Source organism: Ornithodoros turicata, chromosome 3 (assembly GCF_037126465.1).
Source record: "Ornithodoros turicata isolate Travis chromosome 3, ASM3712646v1, whole genome shotgun sequence".
NCBI classification, from domain to species: domain Eukaryota; kingdom Metazoa; phylum Arthropoda; class Arachnida; order Ixodida; family Argasidae; genus Ornithodoros; species Ornithodoros turicata.
The window spans coordinates 104,088,605-104,108,124 of record NC_088203.1 but is presented as its reverse complement, the minus strand read 5'-3'; the positions used below and the strand labels follow the sequence as shown (position 1 = coordinate 104,108,124).

General features: G+C 45.7%; 1 long non-coding RNA gene across 1 annotated transcript; it reads left to right on the top strand.

Moving 5' to 3' along the window:
* The first annotated feature begins 4,380 nt into the window (after positions 1-4,380).
* Positions 4,381-7,344, top strand: LOC135387600 (uncharacterized). The gene is made up of 2 exons (XR_010421228.1): positions 4,381-4,742; positions 6,840-7,344. It is a non-coding gene; the product is annotated as an uncharacterized LOC135387600 (long non-coding RNA).
* Positions 7,345-19,520: the final 12,176 nt, after the last annotated feature.

Sequence of the window (19,520 nt, the reverse complement as noted above, 5' to 3'; positions counted from 1 at the left end):
TTCGAAGTATTTTCATGCGTGCACACTAATTTCGTTCCTGGGACTCTTAGAACAGAGCATGAAATGCAGTCTCCACTCTGTGACATTCATTTACTCCCGTGCATTTACTCCCGAAAGGAACTATTTTTTGTGGCAATACATTTACCGTAATTTCACGCGTATTAGCCGCGGCTTATGCGCGATTTTTTTTTCTCATGGGCGCTGTGCGGCTTATCCACCGGTGCGGCTTATCTGATGACTTTTTTTTTCAGGTATTTTCCCCATACACTGATATTAAGGAAAGGTCGACAGGGCTGATGCACGAACAGTGCCTAACAGGGATGGGTCAGCATTCGAGTAGATTGCCCCCATGCAGCTTTAACGAAAGTGGTGACAGTGATTCATGCCTTCTGGGAGACCACTGATCCTTCAATGCATGAAAAGCGCCCAACAACCGCACAATCCGGTCTTGGTAGAACTGTAGAACTGACCTCCTTTGTTGTACACTATGCCGATCCCGGAGTATGGACCACAGGGTTTATGGCATTACTCTATGGTCTCCTTTGTCGCACATAGGAGTCGTCTCGTATTGCCTGCGGCTTATCTGCGAGTGCGGCTTATCTACCGGAAAATTTTCAAAACGTTCCTAAAAACGAGTCCTGCGGCTTATCTGCGGTGCGGCTTATACGCGTGAAAATACGTACTCCCAAAAAGGAGTAAAATGACTCCTTTTTTTCCTTAGAGTGTAGAAAAAGAGGACAGCATATACGGCTAGAAATAAAACCAGCAATATCGCAAAAAGTACACGAGACAAAGTGGTAGATGAAGGGAAGACTGCGTATTTGTGTGTACGTAGCTCGTTAACATGAAATGAATAGTATGCTAACTAGTGTCCATTGTTCACCAATGCCTACTGCTTTGCAGTAGATAATAACACGGCGCTGTGTTACATACAGTGTTTTCTGTGCTCTGTATCATATGCTGTTCGTTAGTATGACAATTCGCTCTATGACCAATATCTACGGGGACGGTCATGGGCATATTACGAAACGAATAGTTAACGAAGTGAACACGAAGCGAACCGAACACATATGCAGAATGTGTACGGATATGCAGTATTTGTACGTACGTTATGTGTGTATGCGGTTCTTCCTATGAAGCAGCACTCGCTTTGTTTTATACTCTCGCTTCTGGCGTGTTTCTTTTTATTTTTCTCTCTTTTTCTTGGGGGGGGGGGGGGGGGGGCTTGCGAGTCCAGCTTCAAATATGTCCTGTTCGGAAGGGCCGTCGCTTCGATTCCAAATTCGGATACGGATCCAAGTTAGATTCCGGATTCGAATTAAATGTACAAGTATTCGCTTCAGTACTCAAGAAAGCCCGAAAGTATTCGCACAGGCCTATACATCGTTTTCCCGTGGACACCGCCATACTGAAAGCGCAGCGCCGACTACCCGGTGGAGCCACGTTGAAAACTGTTCACCGCCCAAGCCAGAAAGAAAGAATGTACACGTGTCGTGTGCTTCCTTCCTGGTATCACTTTGCTCCTTTCTGACTAGGGCAGTAAACAGTGACTGCAAAAGCGCTGGGTGTGAGGCTGGCTTAAAAACTGTGTATATATTGCCTAAGAAACAAGACCGCGAGGTCATACACACCCGTCAGTATCAGCGCCTACGACACGTTTCGTAGTGTGTCCCAGGCAATCTGAAAAGACAACACCGTCCATAAACAATATCCCAGATGACTCTGATGACTCTCCAATTCGGGGCTTTTTCCTAAACTACTAAACTTTACGACGATGGATCCGAGAAAAGCCTGACTTTGGCAGCATCGTCTTACAGCTCGCGCCTACAAAGACGTACACACACGCACAAACATAGATCTAATAAACGAGACGAGAAACGCAAAATCCTCGGTATCTCCTTTCTAAAACCTCGCAATCCACTTCCACTTGCATCCCGGCTCGCTAGAAGGTTTCGCATTCCTCAGGCTCACAGGAAACGTAGGAGTACTAAAATCGCATCTCCGCTGGCCGTGGATTTTTCTGGAAACACAGAAGCATTCTTTTGCACCCTTGCCACGTAAAATAAGAGCGAAGCAACGAAAAATAACGCGCTTTTTTCGAGCAAAAAGGAAGAAAGAAAGCGCTGAAGTGATGCGCGCTAGATTCCGCATAAACTCAACTGAAATTCGAGAACAGCCTTCAGTGCAGAAAAATACTTGAGATCGAACAATGCAAAAGAAATGAAGCTCCTATACAGAAGGGAGCGACACATTTAAAGCGAGAAAAAGGAACGAGTGCAATGCGGCACAAAATACAACTTGGAGACGGCGACTAGACGAGAATTCTCAGCATCCAGACAACCAGAATGTTATGTCGCTCACGTGCTTGCCATACCATTTTTACGACTACGTTTAAAACGTATTTACTTATTTATTAAGATAAACGTCGGGGTGGGGAAGGGAAAACACATGACCGAGGAGCATACTGAAGTAAACACCTTGGGGGGGGTATATATTTATTAGGCCAAAGGGAAAAAAAAAGCGAGTGGAAAGGTAAATATCATGGTATCTCACTATGTTGTTTGACTACAATTAGGGTTCACGGTTTTCGGCGCTTAATTTCTTAGAGATTCGGTGGGAGAAATCGGTGGCTATTTTGCTCACCCGGAATCGGTGTTTTTCGGTGGTAATATGTTGAAACGTGAAGACACCCGGTGGAAACCGGCGAGGAATGTGACGGGAGTTTTCCATGCATACATTGAACCAACACTTGATGTCGTCGTGGGGTTTCTTCTTTTTTCCCATTACAATGCCAACTGTTAAAATCAGGGTTTGATATATAAGTCTGTGAGGTACATGTTAGCGATGCAGGTGAGATCGCACACCGCTCTTTGCACTGTTAGGAATTAGCATCGGGGCTTTCTTATGGAAGGCAAATCTTTCAGTCGGTCCGTGTCTTAGTTTTCAGCGTTTGTGGAATAGGCGAAAAGCTTGCACTGGTACACTCCATGGTCTCTGGGCTCTAGCTGGAGCACTTCCTGACCGAACGTACCTATTCTCATCATACAGATCTATTTGTAACTGCCCTGGATCCTGACTTTAGGCAAGACCACGTGAGAAGCTAAAGACCAAATATCTGTTCTTTCAAGAGCTACATCGTGTCCACTGTCCGCTGCCAACAAGTTCAGAGCGAAGGGACAGGAAATGACATCAAGACATTCGAAGTCGACATTTCGACGACAATCGGTGAATAATTATTTCCACCGAACTTGTAAAAAATTTACAGGCGTCCCTTTATCGGTGCTTTTCGGTAAATACTGAAGACCGCGAACCCTAACTACCACGGGAGAGCAACGCGTTGGAGGAGGAAGATCCAGTCAATGGGATATCCAGTCAGTTTTGGGGAAGAAAGACAGGCAGTCGTATCAGTGGTAGCTCGATGTTGTGGATATGATAACGGCGTGATGAAATATAATCAGGACGGGAGCAAGAACCCAAGCAGCACAATGTACTGAAAGTCGAGTGCAATAGGGGTGGACGGGTAGGTGGAAGGCCTTGAACACGCTCTTGCAACTAAAGAGCATTGATAAGACACATACCGACCACCCCTATTGCACTCGACTTTCGGTACATTGTGCTGCTTGGGAAACCGCTCTCTGCTAGAAATCATCGTGCAAATCTTGTAGAAAAGAGGGTTGGGAAATTTCGCAAGAGTCGCGGCAAACGTGCTCGACTTCGCACGACCTATCCGTCCGGACACTTGATGTAACGGCTGTTTCATCGTACTGGAAAATATGCAGTACGCAAAGGTATCCGCAAGATAGGTAGGAAAAGCGTGTAAGCGCTTCTGAGACGCTATGAGGATGAAGGGAATTGAAGGAACTTTTCAGACGCGGTATTTACTAGGTTGATGAGAGAGATGATCTGCTAAATGGTTTCCATTCATTTTGACAGTTCTCTGCATAACACTGTAAGGGCTACAATCGACCTAGACAGATGAGCCTCGTTAAAGTTCCCCCTATAAAGACGTGTGCAACCACCACTGATTGACTTCCTCGCGCAACGTATACATTTACAAAGCCCGGAATATGCTAAAACCTCGTCCCATATACATCCTCTCTCCCTCGTTTTTTTTTTCTCTTTCCCCTTTCTTCCGTGGCTATATATCAGACATAGATTGAAAGTTATCTCCGATGTACGTTTTGGAAGAAGAACTATCCCCTTGTACGTGTTCGCGAACATAACACTGCAACGTAACCGTTTATCGGCGCGGCATATCGTAATTCCGTCCATCGCGTTGCCGTGCTTCGCCGGTAGGGTATATTTTCTTGTCCTGCGACCGAACAGGAACCCCCGACGTCTCAGGACTCCCGCACAAAAATGGCCACTCACTCCGTCCTTTTCTTATTTCATCATCATCATCACGAAAACGGCTCCAGTGCGAAGCCAGGGTGGAGCCGACACAATAAATTGGCTTCTTCTAAGAAGGCCTAGCTATGAAGTGCCCCCCATTGTTGGCTTCTGCGTGCCATTTCCTCGATCATCATGACGTACAGCGAGAGAGAGACTATTTTCCCGAATGTTGTAAAGTCGTCGTCGTCGTCTGCGAGATGGCTTCGTTGCAGATTCCGTGCCTGTCATCTGCCATAAAAGGGAACGTCTCGTGTGTTTCCTTGCCGTCGTTTGGGTGATCGGCTTTCTTTGTTATTGATTCGCTTGTCTACGTTTGTGTGCTCATCATCAGGAGCCATTGGTGATAAGAAGTAAGCAGTAACGGTTTGGCTCTAACATGGCATCGTTCTTTCCGCTATACGGTCTAGGAAACCTTATACACCCTGACGAAAAGGTTTAGTGTTAGGAAACCTTATACCCCCTGACGAAAAGGTTTAGTGTTGATAATAAGTTTAATATCAGCGTTAGTGTTATAAGTGTTGATAATAAGTTTAATAATAAGGCTAACAACAACAACTTTATTTTTAAGATGAGGAATGGGGAGTTATCGGGTTAAACTCCAAGGAAGGTCAGCCAATAGCAGTTTTCAAATAGAGGCACATAGCGTACCCAATAAGCGGGGAATACGGCGTACTCAAACAGACGCAACAAGACAGAGTTTGAGAATAAGATCCCCCATCGCAACCAAAACGAAAGTACTGTCAAACGGTGGCTGCAGTAATTATTTTCTGTACGTATATATGACATGTATATTAGAAAATGCATGTTTTCTCCAAAATAGCGTCATTAAATTTATGTTACACAAGCGATGTATGCTTCTTCTTCGTTTCTTTTTATTTATGTATTTATTAATTATCTGATTCTGAGTCTGATTGCGAGTCTGGTTACCCTCACTATTTTCGAAGAATAGCGTGCGCCCCCAAAACAGAAAACACAGATTGGGTTCGGAGCATGCCCAGTGAAGACCCCAAACTTCACTAGGGCTCCAAAGCGCTTGGCTGTACCGTACTCTAAAACTTTCTAATATCGCAAAACAGCTGAGTTCGAAGTAACTCGTTACTGTAACTTGTAACTTGTAACTCGGTACTTTTGCGCCGTGGTAACTTTCAGAGGAACTCGTTTCTTTTTCAAGTAACTTTGCAAAAGTAACTTAAGCTAAGTTCCAAGTTACTTCTAATTCGCCTTTCACTGACGTCCACTTATTTTCTTGCTTTCTCTCCGGTTCTTTCATGGCATTTTATGCCATGAGACGTGATATTCAATCAATGACAGTATTCTATTCAGGTAATAAGAACCGCTGTCATTGAAATGAAGCTGAACCATTGCGCGCCCACAGGAGTAAGATGCAAAGCGTTCGAATTGTAGGATATAAACGAAAACGATCTAAGCGTGTTGCACTCCTCCGCAGGCAACTCAAGGTCTAACTCAACTGCTCACGCGCGCTGCACCTGCGTAGTGCTATTTTGTGTCCCAGGTAACTTGGAAGTAATTCATTCTTTTTTAAGTAACTCCGAACAGCGAGTTACATTTCAGGCTGAAGAACTTCGTTATTAACTTAGTTACATTTTTCACACGGTAACTTAACTAGTAACGAGTTCTTTTTGACGGGTAACTTCTCGATCTATGCAAAACAGCACAACAATAGGATTCTGTTGACAAAAGCATGCAGGTTTAGTTCTGCAGCCTTTAATGTTACACGGCGACATGTACGTTGCAGAAGGTACTGCCCGCCACAGAGCACGACATGGTAGTAAAAAAAAAATGGTTTAATATGTGGGGGCGTTTTCTGACACGTGCTGGAATTGTGCAGTGTGTGTGTGTGTGTGTGTGTGTGTGTGTGTGTGTTATACCCCTGTCACACGGGCATTCCGATCCTTCTCGAATCCGATCTGCATTGAACTTCCCGAGCACGCTCGAGTTTTGACGCTGCTACACGGCCACTTTCAATGCGCATTGAATGGTTGACCTGTGCAAATGAATAAACGGAACTCATTAATTTCGCGTTTCCTATATAACAGCGATATTAGTGGTAATTTATCGTATACCGATGTAAGCATCATTTGTAGCTTCGCGCGCATGTTATGACAGTTCACCGGGGTCGAGGATGCAAATGGCGGCCGTCGAGCCGTCTTGAAATTCTCAATCCTGTTATGGAAACTGTCTTGAGTCAAGCAGGATCAAAGTTCGATCCTGCTTGGAAGCGGCCGTGTAGCACCATCCGATCTGCATTGGGTTCAAGCAGGTTCGGTCGAGCAGGATCGAAAATGCCCGTGTGACAGGTGTATTAGTTGTCACTGGCGATTTCTGTTTCGCAGTCTTCCGCTATCATTTTTGGGAGTCAACCTCTTCAGGTACTCGCAGCTTGGGGGTTTTCCTCTTTACTGCATTCCCCATGTGTCTCCTTGCAGGTGCCAAAGCTGCATACCTTCCTTGCCTCGCGCTCAGCAGTCTATGGTAGACTATGCCCGCTATCTGCGGGCTACCTAGGCTTCCAGTCATGGTGTTCACCCCCCTCCCGCCCTTGCCGTCGTTCGACTGCTACCACGATGGTGGTCGCCGGAGGCCTCCCCGCAGGCTGGGCCTCCCGCAGCAAGTGGTCAAGCCATCCTCGTCCCCTCCACCCAACCCACGACACAGGCATGACCCCGGCTCCTTTCCGCGGAGCGCCATCCTGGACCCACCCTTTCTGTTGCCTGAGGAGGAAGAGACAACTATGCCCCACCTGTCGTGTATCCGAACTCCACCGAGCCAGCACTCACCGGCGCAGCAAACTGCACAGAAATAAGACGGAGGCCGCCCGTGCAGCGGGAGATGCCACCTCTCGAAGATTGTCGAGGCGAAGTCCAGGCGGAGATACGGCGAAGGGTCTCCAGGGCCGAGTCCCGAGTCTTCATAAATATTATTTAACTTGCATTATTCTTTCCTAATATCTGCGTTATACATTTTCATATTGTAACTACACATTCAGTCTATGTGGCAATTAATTGGCTCGAAGTTATTTCGTGGTTTGCTTCGTTCTTCTATATCATTCTGAACCTGCCCCCCCCCCCCCCCTCCACTTATGTAATGTCTTCGGGCCTTTAAGGGTCTCATCGAATGAAATAAAATGAAAAAAGAAAAATATCACTATAAACGTCACGTTCGTCGCTTACGTCAACACGGAATCAATTCGCCCTATCATGGAGCCATTTCTCCGGAACGCTTCTGCTACAAACAAACGATGGCGGCGCGGGGGGAGCAATCTCTGCAACCACGCTTCGGCAACCTCATCTGTTCCACCTTTAGCCTGCAATCGTCAACACTGTAATCCCATCAGCCGACCGACACAAGCGAAGCCACGGGAGCGGAAAACGTGCGAACATAAACACACAGCCGCTCTCACCTATACCCCATGCAGCCCCCGTCTTTGCAGTTTTTCTTTCCCATCCTGCCACCGACGGCCATCCAGCTGGATAAAAGTCAGCGGTCGGAAACGGCGTCATTTCCGCTCTACCGATGAGATGCAATTGGTTGGTTGTGCGGTGTCCAATGCGTTGATGTGTGTTTGGATGCTGCATGAAGTTGTACGGGAATTTGGGCTGCAGTCGAACAGATACATGTCGTCGTCAGTGCAATAGGAATGTACGAAAGAAAGGATAGTTTGCGTCACTCAGTTAGCTGACCCTTTCTCTCTGTGTGTGTGTGTGTGTGTGAGTGCGAAGCGTATAGTGTCATTTTTACCTTTGCGCTCAGTGGTACGAGGTAAGAAATTGAAAATGTAATAACGCCTAGGAGAAGGCATCGATACCGTAATTTTACGCGTATAAGTCACAGCGCGGATAAGCCGGAGGACCCGTTTTTAGGAACGTTTTGAAAATTTTCGGGCAGATACGACGCACTCGCAGATAAGCCGCGGGCAATACGACGCGACTGATTTGTGCGACAAAGAGACCATAGAGAAGGCTATAATCCCGTTGGTCCATACTCCGGGGTCGGCCTAGTATACAACGAAGGATGTCAGTTCTAGTTTTCTACCATGATCCGATTGCGCCCTTGTTTTGCGTTTTATATATATCGACGGGTCAGTGGCCTTCCAGAAGACATGAATCACTGTCACCACTTTCGCTGGTCACCAGCTGCTTGGGGGAAGGCACCAAGAAGGTCAGTCTATTCGAGGTTGGACGCACCACTGTTACGCATTGTTCACGCATTAGCAGTGCGGTGCTGTTCCAGAGACACTGTCGGCCCTTTCGTTAAAACCGGGGTATGTGGAAAATATCAGTGCAAAATAGTCATCAGATGAGCCGTACTGGCAGATAAGCCGCAGAGCGCCCGTGAGAAAAACAAAAAAAAAAACAAAAAAAACCGCGCATAAGACGTGGCTGATACGCGTCAAATTACGGTAATAGACGATTATAATAGCGTTCGCCTGTCCTTGACACGTATCATCTCTCCTCTCTTTCGATTAGCTCTTCCGAACATGGCAAAAGATGGGCTGCTCAACAAAGCATATCGCTCCACGTAGGCGCAACTCTCAGAAAGATGTGGCAATACGGGTGCATTGTTACTGCGCTATAGAGATGCTGAGAAATATTCCAGCTGTTCTTTTGAGGGTCAGAGCGGTCCCTATATACAGGGTGCTATATCCTTTACAGATTTATAATAAAAAAAAAACGTTGTGAGAACAGCAGTGATGCCACTTTTGCAGGCGGGTTACACGGCCTGGTCAGACGGAAATCCTGAGTGTGTGTCGGGGAGGGGGGGGGGGGGTATGTATTTATTTTAACAGGAAAAGTCGGCCAGAAAGGACGACTTGCTATTCCTCGTTAAATAATTCATTAGTGGGTAGTCATGTTCCTGGGGTAGTTAGAGTAAGGCGATGTGGGGTCAGAGGTCAGAGGTCTTCCACCATCCCGCCCACGATGTCACCGGCTACTGAGGAGACCGGTATTCCGCAGGTAATACGATAATCCTGTGGGGAAAGCGCATGTAACTACCGGCCAACTAATTACCTAAACTTCATATATTCATGCACACTACAGCGTAGAGCTCTGACGTCAAAGAGGCGAGAGCCTCGGTCAGCCATATTGGCTGTAATAGGCACGTGACCTCCCCTGTAGCTACATCGCTGACGAAGATGCCTGCCGTAATATCACAGCCGAATCAGTCTCGGAATTCGCGGTGCCAGTTTTCTACGCTTCTATTGAGCCTCTTTTGCTGTAAAATTTTGAATACAGGTTCACAGAAGTCGTGCTTCTCCTTACGGCTGCCGCTGTCGCAAGAAGAGGACAGAGTCCCGTCATGCTGCTGCCACGACTTTTTGCTCTGGTGCATGCACATTATAAAAAAATGTGAAAATAAAGAATTCAACTAATCAAACATTCAACAATTCAATTCAAAATATCGATTCAAATAGACTTCTTTTCTACTTATCCGGCATAAGATGGAGCCAAGTGCTACGACCCCTTTCCAGTCTTAGGAAGTAGCTTAGTTAGAAGTAACTAGCAACTCTTCCTACGAAAGTAACTTTCAGCTGTAACTTTTACACTAGTTACGTTTTCATTAACTAGTTACAATAACTAGATACTTTCAGATACTAATTTAGTTTAGATAGCATGTTATCCGTGGCTCACACAACTGCCCGTGAAGCTATCAGCAATGATACCAGTATGAAACCAGTGTGATATGATACTAGTGTGTGATACCAGTGTGAAAAACAACTACCGCTATTGCCCAAGCAGCACAATGTACTGAAAGTCGAGTGCAATAGGGGTGGACGGTATGTGTCTTATCAATGTTCTTCAGTTTCAGGAGTCTGTTCAAGGCCTTCCACCTACCCGTCCACCCCTATTGCACTCGACTTTCAGTACATTGTGCTGCTTGGGTGAAAAGCAAGCGCGTGGCGCGTCCACTGCATTCGGGGGTGGTCCAGGCATGGAGGGTACCCACCTCACTACCTCACTATGCTAAGATACAGTCCTATAGTATCCTCGCAGATAAGTACAACGATGGCACTCTAGCCTCGTAAGGGGCTGAGATTAAAGTTACTTTTGATATTGCTACAATATAAAACGTTTTCTTTACTCTGATGACAAGAAAACAGTTTTGTGGTCAGCGCTGCTAAGTGCTATATGGAAGAAGCGTTGATCCCGTCTATGTCCCTGTTGGGCGGCTGTTCAGCATTCGTAGGGATGCTTTGGAATAAAGCTGGATAGACATACAGAAACAAACTTGGAGCAGCAGCTGTTGCTCCAGTACAACCTGCACAACTAGTTCGCGTCGCATTAGTAAATAATTTAGCAGAAAGTTTTAGTAGTCCTTGCTTCCCCATTTTCGAAAGTAACTGTAGAGTAACTAAGTTACTTATAGCTGTAACACAATTATATAAGGAGGAAAAGAAATCTAGTCCGTCAGCTCTCAAATATTACTGCGCCGCGGATAGGATGGCCGAACACCGAGACGTCACTCTCCCTCCTCCGCCAGATAATATAATCCATCACACTCACTCTGCCTCCTTATTGGCTGTTAAGACTGGCCGCATGACACTACACCAGAACTCCCCCATGGCGGGGTCTGCAGTCTCTCTCCTGGCGCGCTATTGTGTCTTCTTACCTCCAAAGGCGTATGTAGATGACGGACTAGATTTCTTTTCCTTCTTAAGTTGAACATGAGTATAGTTATGGCGCATTCCATTGGCAAAGCTGGGTCAAATTTTTTGCCCCGGGAAGGGACAAAAACTGTTCCAGTGGCAGAATCGTGTTTGACGCTGAATGTTTCATTGGCGGAGCAAGGGCAAAACGTTTGCTCGAAAGAGCAATAGTTTTTTACCCACGAGACCAAAGCTACCCCAGGAAAGCACGGGCTCACGTGCTATGCGCAGCGCGTGCATCGTATCTCGAACGACTGTTAGCATTCCATTGACGAAGCAAACCCGTGTGACCCCGCCAGGAGCATGCACTCAAACCCAACCCAGCGCGGGGCAAAATCTGCTCTCCCAATGGAATACGCCATTAGTATTTGCCCTGAATGACTGTACCTGTAACATTCGGTAGTTCGATTTTCAAGTGACTTTTCCCCCAAGACTGTCCCTTTCGGCTTAATCTATAGTTCCTACTCACGACTTCGCAGTGCTCTTTTAGTTGATTTCACTGTATACGGCTGACGCCAACACAACCGGTGAAACAAAACTTTCACCTACTCGATGGGGAGCAATTGCACGGCGATGTGTACTACATTTTGCGTAGTACACATCGCTTTGTTTCCCACTTTTTTTCCTCAGTCTTACTTGTGCGCAGAACGCAAACGGTGTAAATGGCTTCCCTCGGTTGACAGAATGAATACACAAAAACAAATGTTTGCTCCATCGGCGAAGTAGAAGGAAAAGAGAAGGCTTTCTACATTCATCTTGGACTCGCAACAGACTTTGGGGCGCGTTCTGTGATAAATTCTACTGATCCAGTTTCAGGCTGCCAGAAGAAGCGGCCATTTATACTGTCCCTCCCTCCTTTTGGCTCTCCCGCCTAAAATGGTCCAAATGTTGTTATCGAAGACACACGTTCGGGCGACGCTAATCGAAAGTGCGCCTTAATTTGTAAGGCGAGGGCGGTGCATAAATTTGTACGGGTAATGGAACCGTCTTTATGTGGGTAACTTTAATGTCCCGTAGATTGATGGAGAGGGTGACGTGGACTGTGTGGCCAGTGGTGGTGTACACCCACCCGGTCCTTGGGCATTCTGCCAAAAGCGTTTAAAAATGCGGTAACCATCTTCCGATCCTGATCTTCCGGCGCCCGTACTGCAGGGCTAGTCTAGCAAACATTACGCATTTTGATTGCACTGTAAAATTAGAAGACTGCGTTCATCCCATCGCAAACTCTGGAGGCTGCTAGCCATTATTTGTGTGAAGTTTTATTGTTTTTTGTTTTTTTACAAGCGTTGTGGACATGTAGAGAAAATATAAAAAATCAAACAAAATTTCACCCCATGCATTTTCTATGACCTATCTCACTCAAAAGCCGCCAATTTTTCCATATGTGCACTTCGTTTTCATATCACCACACACAGGTGGCGTACAATTAGAGGAAACCAACATACAATTAGAGGAAATCCAAAAAGAGGAAAAAAAACATCATAAGAGGGTGATTAATGCATAACGTCAGCATGTCGCATTGTTGTAGGCAGCGCCACGTGTATGTAGTGATGTAAACGTGAAGCAGGCTCAAGAAAAATGACGATGTTTGTGTGATATAGGCCATTGAAAATGCATGGGGTGAAATATTACTTTATTTTTTTACTTTTTCTCTACACGACCGTAACGCTTAGAAAAACAATACAATTCAACTTCAGAGAAATGGCTATGAGCCCGCAAAGTTTGCGGCAGGATAAACGGAGTCTTCTATTCTTACAATGCGATCGAAATGTGTAATGTTTGCTAGACTAACCCTGTAGTTCCAGACTATTCTTCTCTCTCCACAACTGTTATGGACGGACCTACAAAGCTCTCGGCGTCAAAGTTACTGCTTTAAAGTGTTCACGATTTCCAATTGTTTCTAACTGTGTCGTGGCGTCAGTCTCAGCTGTCTTTCTTGGAGAACCATCGAAGACGCGAATGCTGGGCCAAACTATGCTCCAATCGCTTTTATCTCGGTCACGCACTTTGCCCGACGTCCGCAAAGCTCAGCCTATTGCTTTTTGCATCACCGTAAAGCCGTACCCGGATGTGCCCGTGGGAATTTTCTCTATGACTTACGTCAAGAAATTATGAGGCACGAGCCCACCTATAATCACGCATGTCGCTTCCTCATCTCTCTATCTCTTCTCTCTCTCTCTCCTCTCACTCTTCTGCTGACATCACGAATGCGGCGTAACGGAAAGCGTCACGTGGCACGTTTCGCTTTCAGTGTTGCGTTTGCCCGCGTTACAAAATACAGAGTTTTATAGTACATCGTACGCAAAGGCAATAGCGTACGTAACAGATAGCGTTGATGGTTCTGCGCACTGCGCGAAGCTCTCTTTCTCTTATGGGCATGCGCAGAACCATCAACGTTATCCATTATACGTACACAAAGGTGATAGCGTACGATGTACTACAACTCACTAATAACTTAACCGCTTTCAGTCGCGTTAGCAAGACACCCTGAAGAGAAACAACTGCTGGAATGATGAGCCAAGTTCCGCTTTGATCGCCCACAAGGTTGTGCTATGGTCGCTGCACCAACGCCATCTAGATACAGAAGGATTGCCTCCTCTCCCTCGTTCGCTACGTCGACATAGAAAGTCCGAATTCGTCTGCTACCGCGATTCGCCCTTCTGCGAAACTCGCAAATGATTGCAGCTAACTTGTAGACAAAACGTACAACACGCTATCCAGAAAATCGGTATTAAGAACAATATGGGACCATGCTGCGCTTTATTTTGTTTTCCTATTTAATACGAGGGACGTTTACTAATCGCAGACGACATACTTTAAAAGCGATAAAACCCCCGTGCCGGGGAACAAGTCAACAGACGACACAACACACAGGCACACTGTGCCTGTGTGTTGTGTCGTCTGTTGACTTGTTCCCCGGCATATCGCTTTTATCGCTTTTAAAGTATGCTGTACCGAACAGCCCAATTTTTAACCATTTTCGCAGACGACAGTTGCTACCCATGAAGTTGACGGTGGCTCGTCTTCACAATTACGCCCGCTGAAAGCGCGTTCGTGATTGGCTACGGTCGTTGAAAACAAGATCCTAATTGGGTGACTCTAAGTCGTTACTTCACGTCGACGAGTAAGCAGGCTCTCTGCAACTTGGTGGTGTTGGCTGAACTATAGGGTTGTCGTACCTCACTAGGTTTATTCCAATATACAGCGTGTGCGACGCGTCCCGAGTTAAAACCAATGGCTGGTGCTGAGTACAGGTTTCTGGAGTATCGAGCGACCCGAATCCCTGGTTTCATAAAGAACTTTGGATCGGCTCCAAGCTGCTCTGCCGAAGCGAGCTACGAAGCCATATGTATCGACTGAGCCGCTCTCTATTCAAGCCCGAGATGCGATAAATTCGGAAGACAGCACAGATGCTATTCATCATTCTGGGTTCAATTTTTCTCCCTCTCTCTCTTTCTCTTTCTCTCGATGAGCTTTCTTTTTTTAGTTTTTCAATAACAAAGCTTTTCTTTCTTTGCTATTTTTTGACAAGAAGCTAAGAACAAGCTACAATCGTAGCGAAGTTCCGCTACAATGGCCGTACGCAACACCGCATTTCTTTCCTTTTCTTTTCTTTTTTTTTTTTACTTTTCTGGGGCAACTTGCCCCCCTTTCTGGCTGGCAGACCGCCCTTCTTTAAACCTCACGCCCCGTCACGTTTTCTTTTTTTTTTTGGATTCGTACATATAGTTACTTCGCAAGTCACTGAATATTCCAAGTCGCAGGGAACGGCTTGTGTTACCAGACTTTGCAATTGTTCGTCAAACGCAAGAATGCGGCAATAACATGTACCCAGTGTTTTCTAGGATGGCGTTACATTGAATATCCCTTTAAGTTTGGTATACTACAGCTGGTTTGCTGCGCTTCAAGCATCACAATCACGCTTACAATAAAGTCATAATTACGACACAACTTCGATGTCAGGAATCAGTCGAAAGCTCAGTTTATTTTCTTCTGCCCCGTCTTATAGTCAATAATTGGGGGTTTACGTCGCGAGACAACTGCCGTCTTATAGGAGTAATGAAGTGACACTTATGGCGTTGCTCGAATCCTGGTTCATTCATCCAGTAGTTTATCAGAAGCCGTCCTGCAAAATAACTTCACTGAACGGTGTCTCGTCACTGCTCAATAAAATTTACAAAAACACCCTTTAAGGTCACTGTAAAGCACTAGAACTACAATCCCAGTATTTTTTTAATTCTGCGTCAGCGCCGCGAAGCAACTGTGGCTATGAGCGGCGTACAGATGTGTAAAGATGGAGAGAGGACATCAGGAAGGAGTGGGGGAAGTTTCTCTTCGTCTAGAAAGTCTTCGGAAAACCCGGGGAAACCTCAGACAGTACTGTAGGTGGTAGGATTCGAACCCACCATCTCCCAGTCTTCAGTACGTCCTTGGCTACCACCAACGAGCGTTAGGTTTTTAGCAAATTAAAATTGAAATGGTCGGGCAATACTGTGTCGAAGTGGCCACCAACTGCGCATTACTCGGCGCGTACGGCGGCAAAACTACCTTGCGTGCGCATAACACTGGGTCTAAAGCAAGAGAAGTCGGCTGTTCAGAATATTTTATTGGAGAGACGAATGACATAAATTATCTAAGTACACAAGTCGGCTACGTAGTCAAAACTGGGGATTACAGTATTTCTCACCATGCGTCGCCCGTAGCCCTTTTAACATAGGGTGCCTGAGCTCCATCTGTGTAGGGTGGAGTCACCCTTTGTAGAAGCGAATGCCGCAAAGGGTGTTGATTCGCCATGTTGATTCCCACGCTTACCATGCACGAATGCTGTGTACACGATATCACCAACTTTTTCGAACTTCCTCTGCTGCGTATTTACTCAACTCTAAAAGCGTATACTTTTGTGAGCGCATCGCGAGCTGTGCACAGGAGTCAAGATGGCAGAAATTCGTAGCAGACGACGCGGTTGTTTTCACCGTATGCAGAGGGAGCTAGTATTGAGGCACCCATTTTAACAGAATTTTACTTGCGGATTAAAAGTATTTATCGTTCCCTATCAAGTGCATAACTTGTTGTCCGACGAAGGTATACCTTGAGCTTGAGGAAACGATAACACACGAAGAAGTAGACAAGACAAGCCTCGTCTTGTCTACTTCTTCGTGTGTTATCGTTCCCTCAAGCTCAAGGTATGCCTTCGTCGAACCTTCACCAGCTCGCTTGCCTGCTCACCCTTATTTCATCTAACTTGTTGTGCTGGGTTTACATGCAAGGAGCTGTAAAACAACGCCGTCACCAGAACCTGTCTGTCTGCTGCTTTACGGTATTTTTAAGCAGCCAGCCATAAGCTATATGACGTGACCTTGGAAGATCGGCCCCATCTCCTGGCGTGACGTAATCAGATCCGCGTGACGTAGAATCAACGTATCGAGAAGCTGCGAGTTCTCATTCCTCGGCTATGTACACTGCGCGTATTGACTCGTCAACATCCTTCATTCGCTTACGCGCTCTCTGGAGGATTTGAGGAAGTTCTAGAGGGTATGCAGATTAAAGACTGTTCTCGCGCGCTAGAGTTCAGCTATGATAATCGTTCTTGAGCGCCAAGTTATTTGTTCCACAATCAGCCGCAAAAAAAAAAAAATGAAAAGGAATGAAAAATTTATGGAGGAGGCTTTTGCTGCCCCTTAAGTATGCTGATGTGCACTTAAGTGCTGACAAAGAAAACCCCTTATCAAGAGTTCATAAAACGAGGCTTGAAATGAGGAATCCCTGAGACCCTCACGAGAAGAAAAATTTTCAACCCATTCTGTCGCGTTTCCAAAGGAGCTTCAAAGCCAGCCTAATCCTGTCTTTCAATCGCCGTTCATGCAGCACGCTTTGTCTTCTTCTTTATCTTTCTCGTTCAAATGCGTAAATCCAGCTTTTTGTGCGCAAATTCAACCCATTTTTTTATAGTTTTTCTTCTCTCTCCTTCACTGAGTAATTATTTTTCGAGTTTGAATTTGATTATAGAAAAAAAATTATTTTTCCAGTTTTGCTCGCGCTCATATTTTGCATCACTTGCGATAAAGCTAAGATTGAATAAAATGACCCAACATACACACGTAAAATGCTGATGTGCAACTTGCAGAAACAATTGGCAGTAATCAAAGGAAGCAGCGCGAAACCGCACTGTCGGAGCTAATCTATCTGGAGCCGTGCTGTCCGAGCGTAATTTAGGGAAATCCTCTCTGCTATCCTTTCTGAGGACGTGCAGCGGTGTCAGGTGTCCTCTCAAGTTGACTGTTCTGCAGCTAATTGCTAAAATATCAGAGTATTCGACTCAGAACCGTCAGCGGGATGGAAAGTGACCCGTAAAAGGTAAGCTCGCGTACATCGCAAGATCCGGTTTCACGTTTGCCTGTAGGAGACAATTCCGTTCTCGGTAAATGACACATGGACTTTACCTCAACAGACAATGCTCTCCTGAATCGCCATACCTAACATAACAAAGGAAGAACAGGATGGTAATTAACCAAGCTGAAACCGACATAAGAACAGGCAAGCAGAAACAGACTCCAACGCCCAAGACAACTGAGAGATTGGAATAAGACAGTCGTCGAAAAATGCCACCGTCTGGTTGTCTGTCTTCATTCTTTTCGAAGAGCACAATGCCTACGAGGGGCTGTTGAAGAGTTATCGACCTGACAAGGAAGAACGCGGCCTAGTGTAATAAACCTGTATTACAATTCCACATATCTACCTCGAAGCTCAACGTACTTGGCGCATTGGCCTAAACTTGGCGTACTTGGGCCTAAAACTTCTTTAACCCTCGAAAAAAGAAATCCGACGTCTGCCCTCCGAAATATGTTTGGGTTGCTCCTATCACCTCCGAGTCCTCCGAGAATCTCTTTCCGTTCTTTTTCTTTTTTTTTTTTTCAGGTTTGGAAACAAAAAATACTCCGATAGGGCAGTATCCGGCGAGTACGGCGGGTGTACAGTGCATTCAAATCGCAGATCCTTCAGAGCCTGCATTGATATTGCCTGCTTTGTAAGCCGGTGCATTGTCCTGCGAAAAGAGCACATTTCCTTATAGCTTCTAGCGCCGTTTTTCTTTCAAAGCCCGCTATAAGCGGCAGAGCAGGCTACAGTAGTATGCTGTATTAACTGGAGATAGTCTGGAGATAGAGAGTCATCAAAACACCTTCCTTGTCCCCGAAAACCGTGGCCATGGCCTTTCCCCCTCATCGTTGAGTCTGGGATGCTTCGGTACACGGAGACGCGAGTGCCGCCATTCCATGGACTGTCGTTTTATCTCAGAATCATAGTGATGCAACCCTGTTTCATCAACTGCAACTAGTTCCTCAAGAAAAGTGCCGCCAGAACGCTGAAAATGCTGCAAAGTCCACTTGGAGGCATCCATTTGGCGTTGTTTCTTATTGGCATTCAAACATACTTTCATCACTCAAACACTCAAACACTCTTCATCAATTATAAGCCCATTTTCTCGTGACATGCCCCGCAATTGTTTTAGCCGGGATCCGCCGATCTGCCAAAATGAGGTCACGGACATAATGAACAATTTCGGGTGTTGACACCGTTGGAGGTCTCTTGATCTTCCGACGTCTTCAATGTCGACACATGAACGCTGAGAGTTGGTACTCTGCTTCGTCACGGGCACTCGTCATTTTTCTCAGGACTCAAGTTCAACCTTTGAAAATTTCGCACATGAACGCTTCACGGTATACAAACCTACAGTTTTTTCGTCTTATTCGCCTGGCTCTTTGTATCTACCAGGACTTTTCAGCATACCCTCGTATGTGATAGCGCTGATGATCTAGAATCATGCTGTGCGACTTATTATAAACGGCAATATTTAATGTAGATGAGCCATATCGTACAAAATAACTAAGTAGTCATCACACCACGTAAGATAGCAATTCTCGTGTAACAGATGTGTAATTATACGAACGAGTAATCCACAGAACATCACGAGGGAAACAACACATTGCCCAAGCTTCTACTGGGTTCCCGTAATACGCAAAACAGAGGGCGCTATACAGGTTTTCTCTTTCCAAAACGATTTTTATACAGCCTCGTTGTTTTGCTCCATGTTGGCGGACCACATTTAAGCTGAGATTACTCCTTTGGTGTCTACTTCTTTCGAATGTAGTAGTAGAAATACTGAAGAGCCTCCTCGCCAAACGAATCCTGAAGCGAAGTCACGATATCACTGAGATCACTAAACTGGATGAACACATTCTGGGCCAACGAAATGGGAGTGTTAAACCGGTCAAAGTGTTTTTCATCCACTTCGCGCTTCATAAGTGCATTTTGCATTCAGGTTGAGCCCTGAAACTTATACAGTTACACAGCGTAGCTGGATTTCTTGTTAGCGTATCAGGTGCACGCACATTGCAAGAAGTGCTGCTTGTGTCCCATCGTAAAAAAGCACGGACGTGGGCAAAAACACAGAGACAACACAGTG